The sequence below is a fragment of the Camelus ferus genome, chromosome 20 (assembly GCF_009834535.1).
Source record: "Camelus ferus isolate YT-003-E chromosome 20, BCGSAC_Cfer_1.0, whole genome shotgun sequence".
NCBI lineage: Eukaryota > Metazoa > Chordata > Mammalia > Artiodactyla > Camelidae > Camelus > Camelus ferus.
In genome coordinates this window covers 32,750,885-32,778,881 of record NC_045715.1, presented here as the reverse complement: position 1 = coordinate 32,778,881, position 27,997 = coordinate 32,750,885, and the positions used below count along the sequence as shown (strand labels likewise).

Genomic DNA, 27,997 nt, shown 5'->3' with positions numbered 1-27,997 from the left:
ACTGTTAAAGGAATTCTGAAATTCTGTTGGGACATGTCTTTCCCCTATTTTTCTGTTCTAGGATAAATGTGATGTTGTTCCTCCTTTTCATCCTGGAAGATCAATAATTAACTTACACTCTTTCCTGATTCTCGAAGTAAGTGCTCATTCACCATATTTCTCAAAGAATAATATATGTTCAATTATTTCTTCCAAAGACAATAAAATCTTTTAAGTGCCTTAGCCTGTTCATTCCCTAACTACATTTTATTTTCTCCCAGATAGAGAAATACACAGGAAAGTCATAACACGCTGTGCACATGACTATCATTAAAATTTTAATAATTTAACATTCTTTTTGGATATATATTTTGAACATATGTCCAAATATATATTTTAATATATTATTTTTTATGTCTAGGGTTTTAACACAGAACATGGAATATCAAAGACACTCAGTATTGGCCTTAGTGTGCAACAGGTTGATTTTTCTTCAAAAGCCTTTAAAATACTGAAAATTCCAAGATGTATATCAAAGTTCCCATACAAACATAGATTACTACTTACAGTTTAAAACTAAATTACCAATATGACAATGTGCAAACATTCAATTAAGTTATCTGGAACTATGGTTCATAGAGCCCCAGATATCTAGGATACTTGGAAACACTGGGATATTCAAAATATGAAGACAAATCAAATATTTTTAAAGGGAAAAATAATGGAAAATATTAATTGGACAGTGTTGAACATGGTTGTGATACCACTATTGGAATAAAGCATAATAGTAGATTTAATCAAAATTTAACTTGAAGATTGTGAGTACATAAAGTCATTCTAAATTAAGTTCATGGTCATCACAAAAGAAGAGTCTTCTATAAAAAGAAATGTACAATATAAGGGTTTTTAATTAACAATGTAGACATACTCGTTAATATAAAACAGACAGCTTTTCATATGAATTAGCCATGTAGGATTATTCATGAAAATATGAGTTAAGAAATGTAAAAATATTTCTAAAGTATAAATATAGTGATTCAGTAATTTGGTATTTCATATTTTCCTGATGTTTTCTTCATTAGCTTCTTCATTACCAATATCGATAAGGAATACAGCACTGGGGGAAGAAAAGACCTTTGAGAACTATTTGCAAACTAGCCTTGAACATTGTTAAGATAAAAATTAGTAAAAAATTCAAGTTACAACTAATTACCTGGCCCTGCTGGTGAGACTTTATTACACTATTTGTTATCTGGAAATAAGTATTAACAAATTCCCTCCATTTAAGAATAAAGTGCACAGAAATAAATGGAGAGATTTTGTGCTCTTATAAAATACTCTGGGTAGACGAGTCTTCACTTACAGGTTTCTCTCAGGAAAAGCCCCAGGTGATAGTTTATTAGAGGAGTAGGGAGTGAGTGATTAAAATTTAACTTTAAACAATCTTAATTATGAGGATACAAGGTAGCTTTACATTCCCAAATCCCCTAATTATCAAAATAATCTGATGCAGCAATTTTTAAAAAAGCAATACCCCAGAATCCCTCCCAAGACCTTCCGATTTGGCAGACTTCGGATAAGACCCAAGAATTCCTATAATTAGCCCAGATAAGAGAATTTTTAGATTTGGTTAAATGTAGGAAAGAAGAGAAGTGATTTAGAAAAGTTACATGTTTATAAAAGGGAGCCCCAATCCATGTTCATAGCAGCATTATTCACAATAGCCAAAAGATGGAAGCAACCCAAGTGTCCACTGATGGATGACTGGACAAATAAAATGTGGTATATGCATACAATAAAATATATTCAGCCTTAAGGAGAAAGGAAATTCTGACACATGCTGAAACATGAATGAACCTTGTGGACGTTACATTAAAAGAAATGAACCAGTCACAAAAAGACAAATTCTGTATAATTTCACTTATATGAGATACTCTAGGTATCTCATATAAGTCAAATTCACAGAAACAAAAAGTAAAATGGTGGTTGCCAGGGGCTGGGGTGGGTGGAAAATGGGGAATCTGTTTAATGGATATAGAATTTAAGTTTTACAAGATGAAAATGTTCTGGAGATTGGCTGTACAACAACATGGATGTATTAACAGTGCTGAACTCTACATGAAAAAAAAAAAACGGTTAAGATGGTAAATTTTATATTATGTGCATTTTACTACAATTTAAAACATTTAAAAAGGGAATTCCAGTGGTCAAAACACAGTTTTCTGATTCACACTTTCGCTGCAGAACATCACTGTGAAAATATGATATTCCCTCTATGACAACCAGTTGTTATCACAGCCAAATTGAAAGAAATTCTATTTTAATTGTAAAGACAGCCTATCTCTCTCCCGGCAGCAGTCCCCAAGGGCGTTGTCCTATTTTAGGGCTCATCCACCAAAGGCAAGCTGTTAGTGCAGGTCAGTTTAATAAGACTTTGGATCAAATATGCATAATTAGAGGGAAATTCTCTGATGTGAATGATCAAAAAGAGCCTCAGAGTGCACACAAAGTGACAGTATAAAAATGCATGAATAGACTTGTGTTTAGTATTAACTTTATCCAACATTGCATGTCATAGATTTCTTTCCTCAGATTAAAAAATGAAGCCCTGAACCCAGGTATTGACTCATTCTCGAGATCCAGCAGCATCTTACAGGAAAAGCGTTGTCCTGTAATTTATCAGTACCTCTCTGGGAGCTCCCAGCATATTTATAGCCTGGTGATTCATAGTTCCCAAGCTTGGAGTCTGCGCTGGGTAGTCAGTTTATTCATTAGACTGTGTCACACTACCCCAGATGAACTAAACTGAGTTATCAGCATATGAAGCAAAATGAGAGAGAAGGTAATCCCTGGAAACTCATCACACATAATCCTGGGCATAAAACATCCACGGAAATTGCTACCTTGATGATTGAAAATTTCACATCAAACGAAAATATTAAATTATTTCAACTATAAGAACAGAAAGAGAAGTCACATGGGTGTGAATGTTGGCTGTGTGTGTAGCGATGCACTTGTGCAATTAATAAGCCATAAAAATGCATGTGACAGTTTTCATAACATGACATGGATCGAAGGTTTTTATTTAATTTAGTTTACTTACTTATACATAAAATTGAGAAAATATTTTCAGGAAGTTTGTTTTTAATCCCCAGAAGTCCGGGAAAATAAAATAAAAATGAATGATTACTCTTAATTTCTGCACTCTGAACTTTTCAGAGCACTATTAGTTCAATTTAATAAACCTTTATTTGCCTATATATAAAGTACTGGCTGCATAAATAAGTAATGTTAATTTTCTCTCCCCAAGGATTTTGTCATTTATTAGAAGAAGCGGCATACCTGAACCCATCAAACTTGGCTGTATATTAAAATTGCCTGGGAGAGGAAAAAAAAAAAAAGTAGATGCCTAGTTCCTAATCCTAGAAGTCTGTACTTAGTTTACCTGAGTTTGGGCCTAATACTGGTATTTTTTAAAATTCCCCAGATGACGCTAATATGCAGAATAAAATAAGCAGTTCTCAGCAAAGCCTGGTTCAAAATAGGATGCTCTGAGATCAACGTGACTGATTAAATATACTCAGCTTTTGCCCTTCCTAATATTTTTAGGAAATGACAGAAAACATATACCTCAAAAACAGCAGTGCTGAAAAAAAGATAAAAAGGGATGACATGGGAAGACCAGACTTCTACTGGAAGTTCTAGAAAGCAAACAGAATCATTTTATTGGCAGTAACAGAGTGGAGGAAATCACAGCCCAAAACAGAGCAGAGAGAACCAGAGTCAGAGCAGTTTTCCCTAGGCTGTCTCAGAAAAGCTCCCAGGTTGGAGTCTAAGAGATAGAAGGAATAGGATGTAAAGCAGAGATAACAGTTACATTTTTTTATTTCCTCAAATGCATCCAGAACAACACAAGTTGTGCTCCCCTGTTTCCCGATGGATGGAGAGGATGAAGTCTCCCGATTAAAGCATAAGGGATTTAGAGGTGTCCTGCTGGGAGTGTCAGCCACTGAGACACCAGAACTGCACTTCAGTTTACTCTGCACCGCCCTGTCATGTGCATGGGGGGTGTGAACAAACAGACCAGCAAAAGCAGGTAGCTCTAGATGAAGGAAAGAAACCAAAATATTCTCCGTACAGAGTAAACCCCCTCCTTATTTTAGCAAATAAAGGAATCTCCAAACTATCTGCTCACTTACCCTACTTGGAAGCAAAGCTGTTGGCATGAGCAATCCACTCACCATAATAACCAGTTGGCTGTTGCACTGAAGGGAGATACCTGTAGAGGAAAATGACCCACAAAAGCTCTAAAGACTCCTACAACTCCTACAAATATCCCATCAACCTGGTCCTCAATTCATCACTATGAATGGAAACTTAAGTTTATCAGACAAATGCGGGGAGCCACCTCATAACCTGAGGGCTGAAAGCAAAGACAAAAGGCCTAAAAACCCTAAAGTGCTGGAAGCAAGGCTCTGGGAATGATCAAAGAGACATTCCCTGTCCCGCCACCCCGAGAGTTAATAAAGATATATGGCCACCAGATGTTTTTCTTTAAGATGTTCTGCTTCAGAGAGGTTAAGGAATTTAGGTAAGTAGGATCTAGTTTATGGCCGGAGTGATAAGGATCTTAAAAGCTATAGTTAAAATGTTTTGCTAAAAATTGTAAACCTTAAAGATTGAGACATTTGTCTTTTACAACTGGACATGTAGTAAATCAATAAAAGTAGAGATAGTATATAAGTAGCTTGAAAAATAAAGCGGGCGGCGACTTTTAGCCTAGCTGTCTTGCAGGCTTGAAGTGCATCCCTCTCGACCCCACTCTTTGTCTTGTCTCTTTCTTTCTCAGTCTCTCAGCCACGCCATCAGGACCTGTTGACTCGCCGGCTGGCCCCGGCAGACAAAGAGGGAAAACTAGTAGCATAAACAGAAGGACCAAAATCGTAAACCAAACAAATCATCTTGAGAGAAAGTTTATCTAGATAATAAGAGAATTTCCAGAAGATTTCTTTGGTATATATGGGGCTATTTGAAAAGAATAGGAACAAGTTGCTATGAATATAAATGTCCCATGAAGAAAAGATGACTGGCCATCTTGAGCAGACACCACCACCAGGCCACTGCTCCGCCAGAGCCCCCGCCCCAGCACTGGAATTGCCACAAAGTGAGATAGGAGGAAACCGAGAGAAAAACGAGAGAAGCCTACTGGATGCTTTGTACATGAAAAGCAAGCTCCTTGGTTTTGAGACTGTAGTGAACTTTAATCAAAATCATTGGCTAATATTTAGAAGTATTTCTGAAAAATTCTATTTCTGCATGTCAGTGGATCTCCACTCAGCATCCCCTCTAGACCATAGCAAATGCTGAGGATTACCTGAGAAACGCCTTTGAGGCCCTGAGTTCCTGTAGAAACGCTACAGCTGGCTCTTCCTTTTTCCTGGAGAAACTTGTTTCTCTTGCTTTCTTTTGCACCACCTCCCTAGTTTCCCTTCTATTTACATCCACTCCTTCCCAGTCTCTTTTCCTACCGCACGTTCTTGGGTATACCACAAACCCCTACCTGCTTGCACTAGAATCCAAGAATTATCCCAGATTCCTCTCCTTCGATCACCATCAATATCTGATCAGTTAGCAAATTACGGCAAGTCTGCATTCATAACCTTCACCTCCCCTGCTTCCCTGCTTTCTCTGCGACTGTCATAAACCAGACCACCACCATCTATTGCTGGATCCTCCTGAGAGCCTTTTATCTGGTTTCCTTGCTTCCATTCTTATGCTTCTAAAACCTTTCCCAAAAAGCAGCCAGAGTAATTTTGTAAAATCTGAATTAGATCATGTAGCTCCCTATGCCTGCATTTATGCATATCAAATAAGAAAAATATTGGGTTTCGTATTTGACTACTGGTTTTCCTCGTATGTCTGATGAACTATAGCTTCCCGTTCATAGTTCTGAATCAAAGACCAGATTGATAAACATTGGTAGGAGTCATGCGTTTTCCTATTGATTTTGTTCAGTTTTCTCTACAGGTATTTTCCATTGCATTTAAAGAAAACCATTTCACAGTGTGCTAGTATATCAAATCATCACCTTGCAGCTTTAAAAACAAGTTTTTATTCGTCAATCCTACCTCAATAAAGCCGGGAAAAAAAGAACAAAACATAAAATAAAAACCATTGAGTTATACTTTTTAAATGGGCAGACTGTATCTCAGTAAAGACATTAGTCAATTATATCTCAATAAAGCTGCTACTGAAAAATAAACAAAATCAGAAGTCAAATAAATGCACACACAAATAGAAACATGTGTACGACCACACTCCTTGCTTTGGTTTACAATATCTCGGAATATCTGACCTCACCTCATCCCACTCAGCTGCTTCTTTCTTAGGCTGCAGATACAGTGAGAATTCAGCAAGCTCTTTCCAACCCTAAAATCTCTGTGCTAGCTATTTTTTATGCTTAAAACATTATCGCCCTCAACTTCTCATCCCTGGTCTCCTCTGATCATTTACATCCCAGCTTAAATGTTTGCATTCACCTCAGAAAGACATTTTCTGACTAATTATTAATTTAAAAATGTCACACGGTTATTATGCACTACATCACAAGAGTTGAATTCTTGTCTCAGGGCAGGTAATTTTCTAATTTTTCTTCTTGTGTTTTGTTAGTGTATCCCCTCCTCTAGTCATCATTGCATGCAGAATAGGTGGCAGGTTGGAGGTGCGAATTCAATAAACTAACGAAAGTAAGGAAAAAAATATTGAACCATGTAGAGTGTTGTCTTTAATCAGTTCTGTAACATTGTCAGTGATTATCTCATTAAATGTTGTTTCTTCCTACCCTCTGCCCCACTCTTTGAGAACTGCAATGAAATGTACCTTTGACTCTATGACTATATGCTTTATTTATATTTCTTTCTGTATTTTCAATTTTTTATGTCTTTCTATGCTGCCTTCTGGATTTCTAAAAAAAACAAAGAGATTCTAGTAAGTTCAAGCAGGGCCTGGATTTTGATACCTGTGCCCATTTTCCAAACGTGTAATCAGTTTTGTAATTTAGTTTCCTCTCTGAGCAAAACCGAAGTAAGGCGCTCAGCTTATACATCTGCGTTCTGGCTATCTCTTATCTAAGATTTGGCCTGGTAATTTCTTACTAACTTGTCAATTTTTATAACATAACTTTTAAGATTTTTTTTCCCAGCATTGGGCTTGTTCTCAATGGAATGTATTTTTCTAAAAATTATATTGTACTATGGCTGGAAATACTAGTATTGTTTAGTGTATTGTTTGACACATAATAGGGCCTTGACTAATTGTTGCATGAAGAAAGAAAGAAAGAAAGAAAGAAAGAAAGAAAGAAAGAAAGAAAGAAAGAAAGAAAGAAAGAAAGAAAGAAAGAAAGAAAGAAAGAAAGAAAGAAAGAGAAAGAAAGAGAGAAAGAAAGAGAAAGAAAGACAGAAAGAAAGAGAAAGAAAGACAGAAAGAAAGAGAAAGAAAGTGAAGAAAGAGAAAGAAAGTGAGAAAGAAAGAACATGGTGAAGCCCTTGTAGGTGATGTGAAGAAGTTTGGAATTTATGTTACAGATGAAGAGAAGTCATATAGTTCGGTCTGCTTCTTTGTTTTGCTTTGTTTTTAACATAGGGCATAACATTCATAATTTTACACATGTGCTTGTGGAGGAAATCAAATGGAAGCCTTAAATATCAACTGAGTACTTACTTCTCTAGGTGTTTTTCATTTAGCCATGGCTTGCCTATTGAAGTGGATTAAATCGACTGTTAATCAGCTGAAGAATAATAATGGTATTAAGCACATGTATTGAAGGAGCATCATGCTAAGCACAGTGGGGGAAACATAAGAGATTAAAATAGAGATCCTAACCTTGAGGCATTTGCTGTCTTATAAAGGAAACAAGATATCAAATATTCTTTTAATGAAGTCTATTTTTTCCCCATCAATCAGAGTTTAAGTTGTGCATATGTCATTGTTTCTTTTGGTTCATTTTCAAGAATAAATATGATAAATAATGAAAATGTAATTAATGCTAACACATAATAGTGTTTGTGAAAAAACATAGTTTTGAGATCCTCAAAAATGTTGATAATAAATACTTGATAAGATAAATACTAAATAGTATTGTTTGACTCTCTGGCTACTTCATATATGAAAAGAATGCTAGGATTTATAACTCAGATAAATATTGAAGGTTAACCTAAGTTGAGTCTTTCAAGGACTATCAAAATCATAAGGATCGTTGTTAAAAGAACAGTGGTTTTAACACACACTTTGGTAGCCCCAGTTATTCATAGCACATACTATTCAATTTAATTGATTTGAACTGAACCATCTGCTGTCTAATTGCCTCATAGCCAGTGGGATTTATGTAAGTAAATGAATATCAGAGATAGGAAGAATACTAATGTGAAGTTTATGTTTCATTTAAAATGTCCACTTGTTCACCCACAAAAATTAGACATATTAAAATTTAAGCATATGAAAAAGAGCCTACTTTTAAGATTTCCACTGCTTACCAAGATGGAGCAACATGGAAAAGGTTTATCCTCCTGCCCCAAACATCAATAAAACAGACAAAATACACAAAACCAAGGTGTTCAAGATACTGGATATCAGGCCATAAACTCAAAAATATTTTATCTTGATAAAGTTTGTTTTCACAACACCAACCAAAAAAAAAACCCCTTATGTCTAAGTTTTATGTCTGTTACAGAAAATTCAAAGTCCCCAAAATAAGAAATGAGTGTATACATTTTCATTCTGTATCTCAGACCATCAAGCAATACATAAAAATATTATATTTCTTCATGTTTTAATAATTTGATTTGATATATTGAGATCACATGATATAACTGAGAAAGCCCTAGGCTAAAACTGAGGATCCCTGCTCTGGACTCCAGTGCTGCCTATTACTGGGTATATGATTTTGACCAAAGCCACTGAGCCTCTCTATGCCTCAGTCTTCACATTTACTAATGGAGATTATAGTACAAACCCAGTTGATCATTGTAACATTCAAATAACCTAATAATGTTGAATTCCCTTCCCTAGAACTTAAAGCACTATACAAATATAGACACATGGCTATATTATCAATATTATTTTTAAAAGTAGATTTTGGCTCTGCTTACAGCTTGTGCAGGGAGTCCATGTTTCCTGCAATAGAAGAGTTGACTTATGCTATAAGATCATCCAAAATTCAGACAGTGTTTAACCTTGATATTAACTTATATACATATCAGTGAAAAAGATGAGAGATTATGGGAAAAAATTTAAACGGTGGTACTTTAGCCACTAAAAAATATAATATATTGGATAACGTCATCAAATAAAAAGAAAATATATCCACTGTTTTGATTCTAGATGATACTTTTTTCTACTGATATATCTTAGTTTAATGTCTTTCATTGGAACTGAGGCAGATTGATTTTTATTTATCCCAATATATATTTATAAATAAGTCTATTTAAAACTAGTAAATAAATGCTTCAATAAGGCACCATTTTTCAGTTTTTTTTAAATAATTTCTTTGCTCATGTATCCTTAAATACATGTTAATTTTGCTATATACAAACTTTTTTTTCTCTGTTTGTATTTTGCATTAAAATGAATAACCAACTATGGCAAACCTACTGGAGAAAGCAAAGCGATCTAAATAATGAACTGTGATCATGAATAATTTTATGGGGAAAACATTCTGCTCCCTTGTTGCAAGCTAACCTGGGTCACTCCTTTAGGACTTCAGTAAAATAAAATAAAAACTATGGGAATTTAATCTGTAAAATAAAGGGGAAAGGAAATAAACTTAGTTTTATAGATGTACCCAGTTTTAAAGAAAATGGGACATATACTGTGAGAGATTGAAAAGTCAAGGGGGAAAAGAGTTATTTGGCTAAGTAAAATTGTACATAAAAAGTGCAAATGGAAGACTTCTACAAAAATTTTAACAGCTTCCTGACAGTGTGATTAAATAGATAATGAAGTAATGCCCCTAGAGAAAAATCTAAGTGAGGTATTACTTAGGAAATGTAAAACCTAGTTTGGACAAATAATTAGATGCAAATGGATTGGACAAATTCCATGGTCACTGGCAAGAACTTGGCTTTCTGAAGGCTCTCAGATGGCAAGAGCTTTTCAGTGAGTGACTGTCAGCTGCAAGCTTGCTTTGTTGATAGATCAACATTTGCTCTTGGGATGGATGTTAATATAAATCCATTATTTTCCTTCTAGAAGGGTAAGTCTTTCTCCTATGTTGTGTTTTTACCAAAGAAAAGTGACTCCCTAACCGCTTCCAGCACCAATGAATGTTTACTTTTCTGTCTAGCATTAAGAAATAACCATTCTTTTCACGCCTAAGTGAGTTTCCTGATTTCAAGTTGTTCTCATTTGTCTGAATCCTGACATAGTTTTAAAAGATGGACTGTGACTATAAACAATCCCAATTAAAGAGCAATCACTTTTCAGCTAGTTTTCCAAGACTGATTTTCTATTACAATATCCAGGCCATATTTCAATCATAAATGCAATGAAGTTATCATTCAAAATTGCAATGAATGAGACAACCACTCCAAACTAAGGACACCTAATAGTTCCTAACATTAGGACTGCAAGTTTCCAAACTATAGAAGAAAGCCAAGATTATTTTAACCCATGAAAAACTAACGTATCTCCTTGAACTTTTATTTTTCTCCTAGATAGCCGCCTTCTTTTCATCCATTCAAAATATATAATGTGGTCATGGCAGTGTTTTAAGGCAAGGTTTGGACTGATGAAATTACATACTTGACCATTTCACAGATAGACCTTACAATCAACTTTAGGAGATTTTTACAAGAGAAAACTCAAATTACGCATGGTCAATTGGCATGGAAAAAAAAACCATGAAAATTCTAATTCTGATGGCCAAAAAGATGGAACAGAAGGTAACATTGCTGGGTTTTTTAAATTTTAGAGAAAATAGAAAGAAGCAGGAGACAGGCCATTCGGGGGAAGATTTATGGAAGAGGTGAGACTTCCTATTCCTCTTTCTAGACGGTATCTCAAAGTACCTGGTCTTTTCATGTAACTTGAATTCCTCAGAGCATGAACAGATCTCTTTCATAACATTGACAGATTCCCAGAACAAGCATTCCAAGAGCAAACAGTCCAAGAGGCTTAGGGATAAGTTGCAAGATTTTTTTATGACCTAACCTTCAAAGTCGCATGTCATCTTCCCATATCCTATTGGCCAGACAAGTCACTCAGCCCAACCGAGATTCAAATGGAAAAGAGGAAAGGGCTCCACCTCCTCACAGGGCTATGTGCCTCCAAGGAGAGAAGGACTTGATGGTGCCCATCCTGAAGACATGCTTCCAGAGACATGGAGCAGTCCTAATATAAATAATTATTAAAGCTCATTAATCCATCATCATCTAATCTACCTAAATTTTGAAGTATTTATATCACAAGCATGTAAATGAAGTAATGGGAAACAGTATATACTCCCTAAATTTCCTAGAAATGATGTGAGCCAAAATGAGCAGACATTTCTGTCAGCAGGCAGAAAAAGTCTCTGTTTTGATTGAAAGATATAGAAAAGAAGTTGGGAGAGATAGATTGATTTGGTTGGAAAATGCATACCAGGATGAATGAGTTTGATCCTGAGATATTATCCTTCAATACATCATCTAGTGTTTGAATCTCCAGTCTGACCAATAAGATACACTGGGTAGGATTTTCCCACTATTCATTGACTGAAAAAGCTCCGTGAATATCTAGTATGAAGTTTGAGTGAAATCGAATAATCAGTAAGGTAGGCCACCACCCTCAAAGACATGCAAACACGATCTGGCAACCATTTACCTAAGTCCTTCTGCAATGCACAACTAATACTCAGGCAAGACCAAGCCCGGCTCCATTCCCAGTGAGAGCAGGCTGGCACATATCAGACAGGATGACTGGGGGACGAATTCAAAGAAAGATGACTTTCAACCCAGACCCCAAACATTTACTCTGCTGCATGCACACACATGCGCGCGCGCGCACGCACGCGCACACCACACACACACACACACACTCATCCCATCTTCGTTCTAATAAATATCTCTGAGACCGGGCAGTAAAGGGGTGGTGATTTTCTATTTCAGCTCCTTGGAAGATGTTCATTCACACACAATGGAAGTGGGATACGTCAAAGAAAAATTGCAACAGAAAATTTAAACAGGCAAAGGAAACTTTATTCAAGACTACTGCAATAGAAGAGATTGAACTCAACTCCCTGAAACAAAAAGTGGGGGGATGTTTAAGCCCTGGGATGAGCTAGGGGGAAAGTACTGGAGGCTGTTAGTAGGGAGGTTGATTAATGTGATGAGGTCATCTGTGTCTGCTGAGTGTTCCTCATGGAAGTTCAGCCCCTACCCTCTCACAGAGACTGGGAGAAAGGGGCCCTGTCTTTCTTGATAATCACATTTCCAAGGGATGGCTCCATCCTTGAGGAAGATATTCCTGGCTTATACAACTGGGAAGTCGTTGGGAGAAGATTTATAACTTCAAAGAAACAGAAAGAACTTAAATTTAAAAATTTTCTACAGGAAATGTATTGAGAAAAAGATCAGTGGCTTACAGTCTTAAAGAAATCTGTTGAAAGTTTACTCAGTCTGGGGGCACACTTAGGCCATCTTTGTTCTATATATATATATGTACATGTATGTGTATATATGTATACACATACACACACACACTCAAAGCTGGGATACGTTATCTAGGTAGCCACACATACCTGGAAAGTGATTCTAGTAACCTGTACAAAGTGTACAATCTAAAATATAAATCTGGTGGCCCAGCAAGAATTTTAAGCTGCCTAACGGACTGGGACGCACCCCTAAGCTTCAATTTCTCCCTCCAGACAAATTAGAACAAAAGTAATCGTTACGGTGATGCCCTGCACAGAAGGAAGTCCAGTCTCTACCCAGATTTATCCAAGCTTAAAAGAAAGCCCCAAAGCATTAATTTTGCAACAGGTAGAGGATACTGGATCCAGCAATCTTATATGCTTTCTTAAAACTAATTTACAGCCTTCAAATTACATCTTAGGTAGGCCATGCCCCTTTAGGCACTTGGTTGCATCTAAGATTCTGTAAAACAGCATCCCCTCACAGAGGAGTTGTCAGGCTCACAAGCCTCTGAAAATTGGCCCTAAGGAGTTACACAGTGATTCCAAAAAATGCTGTCTATGTGTTTTACCATTTCTGAAACACTTTTCTTGTAAATCACAAAGAGCAGAGCATTGCTGGCATTTTCTATGGAGCAGAAATCCCCTGCCAGACCTGGCATAATACATAGGAAAAAAAAAAAAAAGGAGCCAAAAAATCCAGGTACTGGCCATCTAAAATTCTCCATAAAACATAGTGCAAAAAATAAACAAACTTACGTAAGCTATGTATAGCACGGTCCAAACAAAAGGCAATATTTTCAAGCATTTCAGGAAATTTCTAAGTTCTTTACCCTGATTCCTTCCTGATATTTGAATTTTTACAAATATGCATTTGCAGATTTTAGTTAAGACTCTGATCTCAGTAAAAATGCAAATATCTCAAGGAAAAGTTCGAATTTACAATTATAATATACTGACCCTTCAGTATACTGAAGGCACAGAGTGTGAATAATGATTTTGAAAAAGAAAGCCCCAACTGACCCATGACCAACGTAAAGTTATCGTGAGAAATACAACTTGATTGTTTTAAGCAACTCAGATTTGGAGGTGGTTTATTATGGTAGCGTAACATAGCCTACACTGATAGATATAGACATTAATTAGTTTATAAAAATAGGAAAAAAAAACCAAAAAATTAAATTCGAAGAAAAAATAGAAGAAATTAAATTTCAACAAGAAGTTGTAAAAAATATAATAGAAAATAATAATTTATATTGGTACGTAATAGTTAAAAGTTCTGGTTCTCAGAAAGACTAATAAAATTGAGAAGACACTGATTAACAGAGGGGACAGTGTGAAATAATCAATATAATGAAGGAAAAATGTGACCTCGCAGCAAACTACACATATTTTAAAAGTGGAGATAACGTGATAACCATATACATAGAAGCCTGTTTGCTTTATGGCAAAGTAACACTGAAGAATGGCTCAAAGCGAAAGGAAAGTCTCTTTGACAAAAGGCACTAGGTCCACTGGATATTGTAAACTGCAAAAACCATTACAAATTCTTTCCTTCTGCTAGGAAGGAGGGTCTATCTCCACATCACCCCCCTAATTGTGGCTTGGCCATGCTGTCATATTTGGTCCATGGGACAACAGGAAATATGGCAGCCACACAGACTGAAAAGTGTTTGTACAGTGGAGCTTGTCCTCTTTTGCTGACCTTGGGAATTCTGAGACCACCATGATGTAAAGAACCCTGGCTTAGCCTGCTGGATAATGAAAACCAAGTGACTCAGCCAGTCAACCACCAGAACGCGATCATACACATGTTACCAGGGGCCATTCAGTATGTCTGGTGTTGGTTCCCTTCACAAGGGGCAAGTATAAGATGTTATAAGAGATACTAACTTGACTTCATGGCCGGTATTAATGGGCTTGGGGAAAATGTCTCTCTTTTTATGAAAAACATCCATTTTATGTCATACTTTTAGGAAAAAAAATGACTTAATTCTTTCCTGAGTGAATAGAGATTTAAGTAATTATTGTTCAGTGCTGCCTACGCACATTTTTCTACTCAAAATTTTGAATATTCTTTTTCCCTTATGACTTTTCTCAATGTCACTGGCTTTCCACTTTATTGTACTCTAAGAGTCTGGATTCTACCCATATACAATTTTATTTTCTTAGGGATTTCTTATTTCAAATACTATTCAGATCATACCAGAAGAATGTTTCTTTCCTTTGTTAATAATAGATGTACCAGTATGAAAACAAGCATAAAATATCAATCAGAGAAATCTGAATGCATTTGGGTTTTTTGAGTGGCTGGAAAATGATGGGGTAAATTATGTGCAAGGGGTAAATTACTGGAAGACAAAAACATTTAGACATTGCAATTGACTCTGATGAGAACTTGTTTATTGTTGATTGAACTTCACTAGATTCCAGGTTGTCATGGACTGTAGAAATCTGACTTGGGGTTATATATGGATATGTGTGTCTGTAGTTTCTGTTCATGTGGCAAAACCAATAGAAAGACCTTCATAGTCTGTATAGTCAAGTGACAACACTTTAAGAGGCATTTAATGGTGTTACCAATTCTAACATTTGACAAGCACTTTAGTCATTTCTTTGTCAAATAAAAATAGAGAAGAAAGTTGCAAGGAAAGTTGATTATAAGCATGCAAAATATGTAGAATTACCAAAAAGCAAGGAATGGAAGTTTCCTGGAAGTCTTAAGATTGTTTTCAAAGAAGCCATAAATGCTTGTTGGGTACCCTTAAGAGATAATTCAATGCCGTATTAAGAAGAAATTTATTAAAGAGTTGTCTAAATATTAAATGAGCTGCCTCGACAAGTAGTGAGCTCCTCATTAGCAAAAAAAATTTATGTCTAAGCTTGACAAGCATTTGGCAGGGGTGATTTTTAAGATTCTTTACAATACATACATATTCAGAGTGTCTACTAAATAAATCAAATTTTCTGTCTATCTTTTAGTCCCAAAGCCAACATGTCAGTTGAGTAGAACAAATTGTTAAAGTTAAAACAACTAAAGAAAAATTTACTCCTCCACTGGGTCATGGAAAGAAGCTAATCCATCAAGGGTCACTATGGACAGGAAGGTGAAGGTGGTTTTATAGGCAGGTGTGCCTTTGTGGGGGTCTTCATGACCACAGAGGGGAAGGGAGATCTGGGGAGACCCCAGGGCTGTGAAGGGCTTGTGGCTGAAGCAACAAACTCAGCTCTATTGGATCAGGTGGGACGTATGAACACGAGGGTGGAAGCAACACATCAAGAACTATTGGAGGAAACAGGATAATTCTGCCTTGAGGGGTAGGTAAAATTAGGTCAAGGGGAAGGAAAGACATTTTCGATGAAAGTCTAACTCCAAAAAGGACTCCTCCTCTGAATGAATTTCCTCATTTTGCTGTAATACCGAAAGCGTGTCTCTGCTTCGCGTTGTTTTGATATGGTCATGTTGGCGCGCATCCAGGGACATCACAGTGTTGATGAAGGATGCTGAGCTTGGGCCAAAATTCAGGCCCACACAGTCCACCGATGCTCTATTAGGAAAAACCCTTGCACAGCAGAGGCAGGGTAATTATACAGGTTGGGTGAATTGCTTAAAAACAGAGCAGTGCCAAGGACACTTAAGTGGATTGCCCAATCTATACCCCTGCGGTGTAGTCACATATTTTTTCTTCACTGCTCTGAGAACATAACAAGCCACAGTGGGCAGAGACAGAAAGAAAACAGCAGAGTAACTGAGTAGGTACACGAACTGATGGCAGAAATATTCTGAGGTATAAATTCAGGAGATGAAAGCATGGACCTAAAACAAGATTCAATTGCCATAGTCAGTGCCAGTGCTTATCTCTGGGGGAAATCTCCGCGTTCAGCCTGAACCAAACTTCAACTACACTAACATTTACAGCCAGCTCTAACAGATATAATACCTGTGTAGAAAACTCGAATTTATTCCAATGTGATTGATACATTAAGAAACAATTTGAGGACAAAGTAGATTTGCTTTTGCTTCTGTGTGATTCCATCCAGGGGGAACACCAGGGATATGTGGAAAACTGCACCTAGCTGAACGGAGCCCTGCAGGGATACACAAGTGCATGCACCTCCATCATCTACCAGCCACCCCAGCTCATTTCCTGAGTTGTGTGACACTAACCACATCCATCCACATCTGGGATTACAACTTTCCCTCCGGTTCCAGATAACCCTTCTCCTATCACTTCACAGTAACTAAAGCTGTACCCCTTTTGATGCCTACTTCTACAAGAGAATTTCAGGGTTTTTTTTTTTTCCAAGGAAAAGTGCCATATTTCATTGCACCATTTATGTATTTCTTAGCGATTTCATATGTGCAAAAGTGTGCAACTCTTTCATTTGTCTCCTAGCATCTGTCTCACATGTCACTGACTAAAGTTTCGAGTGTGGTGCCCCTGTCCCATTTTTCTTGTAAACCCTGTGGCTTTTATTGTGTTAATTTGTATATAGTGACGATTTTTAGCAACACATGTCACCTCAGAGCAGAACTGATTGTACCCTGGAAATCCTTTGTCTAACATTGGAGGTGACATTATGTAAATTAGATAGAGAGCAACAACTAAGTGTCTCAGAGGACACTGATCCAACCTGATTGCTGCCTTGTAGTGGACCAAAAAAAAAAAGGTCAGAAAACAAAAAGCATCCAAGGAAAGAGGAAGGAAGGAAAGGAGACAGGGAGGAGAGAGGAATAAAAGAAAAATACATTGATCATAATTTCCCCATCAGCAATCACGTAACGCTGTTAGATTACTGTCGTCTTTGAATGAATTTGTTCCATACTCTCCCTCCATCATCCCCCATCTAAATCACATTTTCTTTCAAAAATAAAGTTACTGCATGGATTTAATTGTCCTTTACTTCCCACCTTAGCCTGACCCCAGAAGAAGAGCTACTTAAGGTTGCTCTTGACTACTCAGAAGTAGTACCTGAAAAGCGCCTGAGATAGATCCACCTTTCCTTAAATCTGGACTTGGGGGAACTTTACCAGATTAAACCAGATGTTAATGCTGGTTGAGACTCCAGGTGCATTCAGAAAAGCTTGTAGACTCTCAGCTATACACCCAGATACAACTGAACCTCATTTTTCTCAGATTCCATGTTTGTGAGTGTGCCTGCTAGCCGAAATGTATTTGTAAGGCAAAAATCAATACCTGCAGTGATTTCAGAATCATTCACAGATATGCACAGAGCTGAGAAAAATCTGAGTTACTTAAAGGATATGGTCCCAGCTGAGGTCAAACAAGGTGACGCTCTGCCTTCTTATTCTGGCCCTCATGCCATAAACAAATGTTCTTTTCATGATCTATTTCATGCCATGTTTGTTTTTTCTTTTTCCCCAGTGGTTTAAAATGGCCCTGAAGTGTAGTGCTGAAGTGTTGTCTAGGGTTTCTAAGCATGAGAAGGCTGGGATGTGCCTTACAGTCTAAGATGCATTAGACAAGTTTCAATTAGTGTCATGCTATTGGCCACGAGTTCAAGGTTAATGAATCAACAATATATGTTAAATAAAGTGTCTTTAAACAGACACTCTTTTCTATTTTTTAATTTTAAAAAAATTTTAAAATATATCTTTATTGAAGTCCAGTCAGTTTACAATGTTGTGTCAATTTCTGGTGTACAGCACAATACTTCAGTCACATAGGAGCATACATACATTTGTTCTCATATTCTTCTTCACCATAGGTTACTACAAGATATTGAATACGGTTCTCTGTGCTATACAGTATAAACTTGGTGTTTAGCTATCTTATATATAGTAGTTAGTATCTGCAAATCTCAAACTCCCAATTTATCCCTTCCCAACCCCTCCCCCCATAACCATAAGTTTGTCTTCTATGTCTGTGAGTCTGTTTTATAAATAAGTTTGTTTGTCTTTTTTTTTTTTTTTTTTTAAGATTCCACATATAAGTGACATCATGTGGTATCTTTCTGTTTCTGGCTTACTTCACTTAGAATGATGATCTCCAGGTTCATCCATGTTGCTGCAAATGGCCTTATTTTATTATTTCTATGGCACTCTTATAAAGCAAGGTTATGTAGTGATTGACTAAACTGTGACAAAAGGCTTGTGGGAACCTAACCCTGCTTTCTCCTAGGAGCACCGTATTCCTTTATTTAGGGTTCCCAGAAACTTTATGGAACATTACCACCAGGAATAATAAGAATTCCCTGTACTATAAATACATTACGGTAATTGCCTTTTATCTGTCAATAATTCTGCATGCCCTTGTCTTTTCTAGAGATTTGGCACAGGATCTGCACTGAGGTAGAACTTCTTAACTTTGATGTTTCAGACAAAGGCCATGTTGGGTGGTGGTTAATGCTGATAAAAACTGACAGCTGAATGAAGCCTTATTCAATAATTAAGGCATAATGGGGCCCCTACAGTAACTCTTCTGCTTTAAGACCTGGGTGTTGACCTGGATTACTTTTGCTTCTCATGGTAGTAGATAGATTGGTAGAAATTTTGGAGGCTTTGTTTTCTCAAACTTCACAGTAAATATTGTTCATTTGCAATGCAAATGAAAAAGAAATATGATAAAAAAGACAATGTTTTAAAGCTATTATTAGAATTCATCATAATGAAAGATGTAAAAAATGCTAATCTTGCCATGTAAATATATTAAGAGAGAATGACCAGGGTGAGTAATTGACAGACAAATTACTGGCTGCTTTTTCTGTGTTCTTTCCTTTTCCTGAGCTCCTTCTTCATTTTGAAGGAGATAATCAAGGCATTCAAGATTCCTTGCCAAAGAAGAGCATAGTGTTTCAGGACTGAAATCCATTCTGCACTGTAGAGCTCAGGACACCTGATATTTAACATGTTTGAAAGTTATCATGAAAAGAACACCATGCAAATTGTTAGTGAATCCCTACTGTGGACAGCCCCACCAACACATGTCATAGAACTTTGAGTATGATCATCCAGGGGAAGAAGAATTACAAGTGATATCTGTGTAGCTATAACTACATTAGGCATGTGAATGCTCACATAATCTAACTCAAGTAACCAGCCACTGTTTTCTTAGTGATTTATCTTACTACCTAATCTTCACAGACAGACACACACACACTCATAAGAAAACATTCCATTATTATATCTATTAAACTTCAACTGTAAAAACTAAAATACATCAGATTATATTTAAATTATTCTTCCCATTTTATGGATAAGAAAATTAATGTTTCTGTTTACGAAGTCACCTGCCAAAGGATACAAGACTAGGTTACAATGGAAGTGGATTTTAAGCCATTTTTTTCCCTCCAGATTTCTAGCCTTCTATGTGAGCAGTATCTGTAAACTAATCTTAATGGCTCTGAAGTAATTTAAAGCCATAATAATGACAACACAATATTTTTCATGCATTATAAACTAGAAAATGTTTCCAAAACCTCACTTATATGCTATAGTTTGCATTTTCAAAGATAATTATTTTGTTGGCTAAGACGTGATTTTCAATGGGTCTAGTCTTCCACGTAAAGCAAGCAATTATATCATTAAATATGACTTCCTGGAACTCATCTAATTTACCTCATGGAATTAGAATAAAAGCATTTGGCAACTGTAATTTGTTTATTTTTAAGGTGGTGGGAAATTAAACTCTGTTTTGATAGAATAATATTTTCAAAAACAGTAATTTCTAGAAGATGATGATCTTGGTTAGTAACATTTAGAAATGTTTGCTTTGATACTCCTTAGCCAATGTCTCTAAAATGAGGTAGTTTACAAAATGGCTGCTCTGAGATAAAACAAAGGAATGACATTTTGGCCAGCTATGACTGTTCACTGAACTCTTAAATCGTGATCCCTTAGGGTTAGAGAAGCACAAATAAATAGAATGCTGACTGTGCAATGTGCAAAAATATTAGAAGTTTACACGAGAATTCTTAAATACATCAGAAATTTTTTTTTGAATTCTAGTTTTAATGAAGCTGCACCATCTGTCTGCCAATACCTAGAATAAGCAGAAGGCATTAAGGGAACTATTAAGTTGCTGCCCTGTGGTGCTAAATTGAAGAGTGTATATGACATCCCATACCATAATACTTTTTTATTGATTTGTTTCCATAATCCCAGATGTTTGTTTTTTTAATCATAGCCTCGAAATGTAACAATCCAATAATACAAAGCCCTGTGCTAGGTTCTTGAATTATGAGTTCATAAATTGATGAGTGCAAGAAAAGTTGAGCTATTAAGGCTAAAAACATTCTTTAACTCATAGGGTTGTTATAAAGATTAAATGAATTAATTGTAAAGTATAAAAAGAGCTCTTGGAAGATAGGAAGCACCACTGTTTAATGAATTAATTAATATGTTGTTTATTATATGCATATCTTCATAACAAGCACCTAAATATTTTAAAACAGTAACAGTATAATGGGGAAAATGTATATAAACAATTAATTATATTTATGAATTCTAATATTACTTATTAAAATTTTATCTAGCTGAAAAATAAACAAACCACATAATATATTTGAATAACACATTTAATAAAGTGCATCAAGTTTATACATAGGGAAACATACACCTCTCCCTAAAGAACTTTCCCACTCTTCTCAAGTACACGTGGACCATCTCAAACATGAGCTTTGTAATGGGATCTTATCTATTATATTAGAAGGCACATACTGTCTACATGTCTTATGACTGGTGATGTTGATCACTTGGTGGTGGTGGTGTCTGCCACTTTTCTTCACTGTAAAGTTAGTATTTTTTTCCCTCTTTTTACCACATATACTTTGGAAGCAAATCACTAAGTCCAGCCCACACATAAGGAGGTGGAATATGGTTTACCTCTTGGTGAGCAGAATTCTATTATTTGGGCTTCTGTGAGGCCTCTTTTACTGATTTATGCAATCTTTTTCTGTATCAGTATGGACTCATGCAGTTTTATTTTGCACTCTGGATGTACTCTAATGCCACATTATTTTGTTTGCACAAATTGCTCCAGGTTTGACCACTGGGAGCTTTTTTTTCCCAGATCAACTCTTGGTCCCTTTGGCGTGTCCCTTCATCTTTTGAGCACTTTCTCGCTTTCTGCAATTACCAGATGCTCTAGACTCATCTCATATTTTCTCTACTCTAGCCCTGGAATCAGCCATTTCTTTGAGAAGCCTGAAGCATTGTTAGACACAATGCTGTTTAGAAATGAAGATCTAGACACCGTTGGGACCCAGGGTGGGCCACCCCAAAACAGGGTTCAATGTCATATTGATTATTTTGAATTAAAGTTGCTTAAAAACAGCCAATGCCGGAGGAACACTCTGACCCTCCTCTCTGTCTCTTTGAGAGCAGGAAATTAATCTCTCATGTGAAAGGTGCCTTTCATGTGCCAGGAGACAGATAGACATCCTTTATCACCAGAAATCAGGAATTCAGGGTTGAAAAGCCTATACCATAAAGCCTAGTTACTTCTTTACTAATTTACTACCCAAGCCCAAACTTAAATTCCTGCCAAGTACCCAAAGCCTAAGTTTCTTTGAACTGTCAATTCCTCCCAAATGTATTGGGTTTTTTTTTTTTTTTTGTCTAAGAAAGTATAAAATTTGCCTGCTTTGGCCACCTCTTAGGTCCCATTTCAATAACACTATTGTGCACATGAATTAAAATGTGCTTCTTTTTCTCCTGTGAATCTGTCATGTCAATGTTATTATTAATTCAGCTACAAAAGCTCAAGGTGGGTAGAGGGGGAAATCTCCCTCTTTCCAACAATACAAAGGGTGCTTGTTTCTACTTGAATGTCACTGCTCCCAGGCCTTTTAGGCAGTCAGAACTACAGGACGTTTGTGTGCTTACTAAACACTTTATACACACCTTCATAATTATATCTGTATCAATGTCTGAATCATTCTCCAGTCATTCAACATACACCAGCCGTTTTTTCTTTCGGACGTTCCCAGTACACATGACAAGTAGGCTCAGAATTTTTAATCTGTATTCCCTGCCCAGCGCCCATGAATAAGAAGTTTACTAACTAGAGTAGAGATTATGTATAGTTTGTCTTTTGCTTGACCGTGTCCTGTTAAATTATCTTCTTCCAAATTTACTTTTGACCTGCATCATTTTTGTCTTCTGACTTTCCTGGGCATAATTCAAATTACCTTGATGCAAATGAAGCTAAACAAGAGCTTTCAAAAGTATATTCTGCTGTGTTACCTTGTTTTCCAAGAAATAGTCTATTCTCAAAGAGATGGCATTTAATGGCATTTTCTGTCTTGTTAATTTTACAGGTTTTGAACCATTCACAGTTTTTATCAAGCTGAGACCTTAGGTGACTATTTCTTCACTCATGCAAGTACAGAACAGTCAAGAATGATTTCCGTTAAAAGCAGGCAGTTTAAAACATTCTCTGACGTAAATTGTAGCGGTATTTTCTTAAGTCGTTCTCCCAAGGCAACAGAAATAAAAACAAAAATAAACAAATGGGACCTAATCAAACTTACAAGCTTTTGCACAATGAAGGAAACCATAAACAAAATGAAAAGACAACCTACAGAACGGGAGAAAATATTTGCAAACTATGTAACTGACAAGAAATTAATTTCAAAAATATACAAACATCTTATACAACTCAATAACAACAACAACAACAACAGAAACCTCACAAACAACTCAATCAAAAAATGGGCAGAAGACCTAAACAGACTTTTCTCCAAAGAAGACATGAGAAGATGCTCAACGTCACTAATTACTAGAGTGAGACGCAAATCAAAACTGCAATGTGCTACCACCTCACATCAGACAGGATGGACATCATTAGAAAGTCCACAAATAATAAAAGCTGGAGAGGGTGTGGAGAAAAGGGAACGCTCCTACACTGCTGGTGGGAAAGTAAATTAGTGCAGCCACTATGAAGAACAGTATGGAAGTTCCTTAAATGAATAAAAATAGAGTTGCCATATGATCCAGCCATCCCACTCCTGGGCATATAGCTGGAGAAAACTCTAATTCAAAAAGACACCTGCACCCCAATGTTCATAACAGCATGATTTACAATAGCCAAGACATGGAAGAAACCTAAATATTCATTAACAGATGAATGATTAAAGAAGATGTGCTGTGTATATATATTTATACACACACACACACACAATGGAATACTACTCAGCCATATAAAACAATAAAATAATGTCATTTCCAGCAACACAGATGGACCTAGAGATTATTATAATAAGTGAAGTAAGTCAGACAGAGAAAGACAAATATATGACACTACTATATGTGGAATCTAAAAAAGTGATACAAATGAACTTATTTACAAAACAGAAAGAGATTCACATAGAAAGACATAGAAAGAGACAGAAAACAAACTTATGTTTACCTAAGGGGAAAGGTAGGGAGGATAAATTAGAAATTTGGGATTACCAGATACAAATTACTAAATGTAAAATTGATAAACAATGAGTTTCTACTGTAGAGCACAGGGAACTATACCCAATACCTTGTAATAAACTATAATGAAAAAGAATATGAAAAAGAATACATATATATGTGTGTGTGTGTGTGTAACTGAATCACTATGCTGTACACCAGAAACTAACACAACATTGTAAATCAACCATACTTCAATAAAAAAATAAATAAAATAAAATAAAATAAAAAGTAGAGCATAGCTTAAGGTGAATGGCAGAAAACGATTCTCTCGGAGTGAGCGTTTTCCATCTCTGTTCCAGCTCTCTAAATGCTGAAATACTAACAAGAGCCACTGATCTTATTATCAAAGATCTTATCTTTAACACGTAAATTCTCCTGGAAACAAGTCCAAGAGGCCTCAGAAGGACCCAACAGGCCAAGTGCTATGAGATGTGTTTTGTTTTAGGAGTTTCCACAGAATTTTTGAACTACCTAACAGGTTTAAATTGAATTAAAATTAATTGAAGCAAATGTTTATATCTTAGCTGTGTAACCATTTTAAGGTTGCTCTTTAGATAGATGTGAATCGAATTAAAATACAGTCTGAAAATTAGCAACAGAAAATTAAGTCAGAGTGTTAAACTGGAATGTTGGTGACTGATTACCAGGAATAAGAGAAAGAAAATGAGGGCAGGGAAGTGGGGTTTGCCAAGTGAGTGTCTTCGTTTATTCAAGTTTTTATTTCTATCAGTAACGTTTTAAATCCCCATCATGCATGACGTTTATATTTATCACTGCTTCTTCCTAAGTAATTTAAAATGTGTTGAAATTAGAAAAGGTATGATTTTTTAAAATTTCCCTTCATACTATTTTTTCTTAATTTTATTCTAAGTCTGCCTATTTACCAAGGGTCTTGTCTTGTGCAGTCATCCAAGTTATCTCAAACTTTCCTTGTCTTTGCTCTATTTGACTACTTCCTTAGTTGTAGAAAACTGGTAAGAATGCAAAAACACACACACACATTCACAAATGAATTGCATCCCGTAGAATGTCATTGATTATTGCCCTGTACACAGATTAGCTTTGAATTCATTTGTAAACTTATGTCAGCATTCCTTATGTACTTCTTTGAATTCTCCAGTTGTAACCTCTTACAAATTTCCTCATTAATTAAAATCTTTGACATACGTTTATTTTACAAATATAGAATGTTCATGATTTTCCTTTTTTTTTAAAAAATTCCTTAACAAAAGTAACATACAAAAATAGCAAACACCTCAGCCAGCTTTCCCCATATACAATCTCCCATTTCCTAGAAAACCAATACTCCTTTCTTGCAAAACTAAACACACTATTATCATAGGATCCAGCAGTTGTGTTCCTTGGTATTTACCTAAAGGGGCTAAAAACATATGTCCATACAACAACCTGGGCGCAGATATTTATAGCAGCTTTATTCATAATTGTTAAAACTTGACCGCAACCAAGATGTTTTTCAGTAGATGAATGGATAAATCTAAACTGTGATACATCCAGACAGAGGAATATTATTTAGCTGAAAAGAAAGGAACTATCAAATCACAAAAAGACATGGAGGAACCTTATGTGCATTTATTAAATGAAAGAAGCCAACCTAAAAAGGCTAAGTACTGCATGATTGTGATTCTACGACATTCTGAGAAAGGCAGAAATACGGAGACAGTAAAAAGATTAGTGGCTGCCGGGGCTGGGGGAAGGGCGGGATGACTAAGGAGAGCACAGAGGATTTTTAGGGCAGTGAAAACGTGACCTACCCTTTCCAGTCGGGCCTCGACAAAGGTCCTCCTGCCTGGTGTCACTTGCGCCAATAGGAGAAGACCAAGTTCGCTTCAGAAGCAAAGGAAAGCGTTATTCTTTGTTCCGAGGATGGAGAGGTGCCAGCCTGAGCGGTAGAACGCTGCTCTCCTGGACAGGCTGCTGCTGCCCTGTGGGGTTCTCGTCTGCAGGGCGGGGCGTGTGTTCTCGCGAGTGCAGCGCGCGGCTGCGCAGCTCACGCCCCAGATCCCAGCGCCGGGCACAACCTCTCTGCGCGCAGCCCGCCGCCGCCATCTTGGACTGTGGGGCGTGCGCAGCGCCTCAGCACACGGCCTGGCCCACCGCGCGCGGAGGCGTGGCACAGCCACTGGGCACCAGGAACCCGGCCTGAACCGCCGGGGACAAGGCCTCCGCCCACCCGCAGCTCCCTGTCAGCGGGTGAAACTAGATTGAGCACAACAGAAAAGGAAAAAAAAAAGGTTAGACTTCATTTTATTACCCAGATTCTATTTCTCAGGAATTATTAATGGGCTTTGCCGGTGACAAAAATACCCTGTATGTTATTATAATGGTAGATACGTGTCATTATACATTTATCCAGACCCATAGGCTGTACAACACCAAGAATGAACCCTCATGTCAACGGTTGACGTTGGTTGATAGTGATGCGTTAATGTCGCATAGCTGAGACAATATGTACCCCTCTGGTGGGAGATGCTGGTGATGCGGGGGTGCACGTGGCTGCAGAGTACACAGGAAATCTCTGTACCTTCCTCTTACTTTGCTGTGAACCTAAAACTGCTCTGAAAGTAAAGCCAGTCTTTTAAAACAATCAACACTGACTCCCTCCTCCTCCCCCAAAGGATACAGCAGACCGATGCTGCTGACTGCTTTTCTCGCCACTATATTATAAATAACTTACTTCCACTCTATGTCTTTTATAAAATATGTTTTAGGTGCATCGACCTCTTAGTACAGTTTTCTAGCATCACCTGTGGTCCTCGCTCTGATGTCAACTTTAATTTCTTATGTACGATTCCCCTTGCTGTTTCCACGGGCTCACTCCTCATTCAATAGGTTTTTAAACTAAACACCACTTCTACAGAGTTCCCTGTGGAACATGCCTACTTCATCTCCCCTATGTTACTTTCTCTCTCATTTCTTTCTAAAGGTACTGCCTCACTCTTACAAGTTAGAAGTGGCAGAGGGTTGTTTACAACAGCAGCTGCTAAATGGAAGTGCTGCTTTTGTTGTCAGTGTTGTCATCTGTCCCCCACACAGATGCTAAGTTGCAGGAGAGCAAGGCCCCTTCAAATGAGCAAATGCCTCCTTAGTAAGAGGAAATCAGATGCGTGAGACTCAGCCCTTGCCTTTAATAATTTCACTGTCTAATGGAAGGCATAGACATGTAAAATCCTTATAAATTTTATATTTCAATTGTTCAGGATTCTATAGGATTCTTTTTTAAGAGCCCAGGCATCTTTAGCAATAAAGCAAATGAAAAGCATTTGTAGTAAAACTAAATGCTACCTACATTGTCATGGTAAGCACGTACGGGGAAAAAAAAAGTTTTTCAGGCACCTCCTATGGGTAAGGTACCTCGATAGGCAGCTGAGATCCTGAAGTCCTACGGATGTACAAAATCCCATTAAGGAAGCATAAGGAATATACGTAAAGCATTTTTAATAAAAGAGTAACACCAGTGCAAAGCATCCTTTGCCAAGGGCCACATGAGAGAGGAAATAATAAACGTCCTTTGAGTTGGAGGTTGAGAGACATCACTCTTACAGGGACAAAAAAAGATGTGTTTCACAGAGTAAATTGTGCTTAAGTTGGAGCCTTTATAATATGATTTAGGTGAGTGAGGCAAGGAGAAAGGGCAGCCTAGAATCTGTCTGACATGTTCAGGCCACAACTAGTGGATGGTTTGTCTGGCTGAAGCAGACGCAGGAGTCTCTTTCTGGAGGCTCCGTCCAGCCTGACTGAATCACAGGGAGGTTGTACCAACAGCTGTGCTTGCGCTGGGGACCGAGCAAAAGGAAGTGTGAAATGAGTAACATGATGGAATGTGTTATCCTCACAGAATTTTTACCAAGAACATCGATTTTTCTACCAGATTAGCATTTACTTTATTTATAGAGACTTTCCAAGTATGT

At 37.0% G+C, this 27,997-nt stretch overlaps 1 long non-coding RNA gene across 1 annotated transcript in view; it reads right to left on the bottom strand.

Moving 5' to 3' along the window:
- The window catches only part of LOC116658304, a 66,418-nt gene extending 40,191 nt beyond the window's left edge, over window positions 1-26,227 (bottom strand). The window contains exon 1 of the long non-coding RNA XR_004313634.1: window positions 25,841-26,227. This is a non-coding gene — a long non-coding RNA (uncharacterized LOC116658304). The remainder of the gene's footprint in view (window positions 1-25,840) is intronic.
- Between the last annotated feature and the right edge of the window lie 1,770 nt (window positions 26,228-27,997).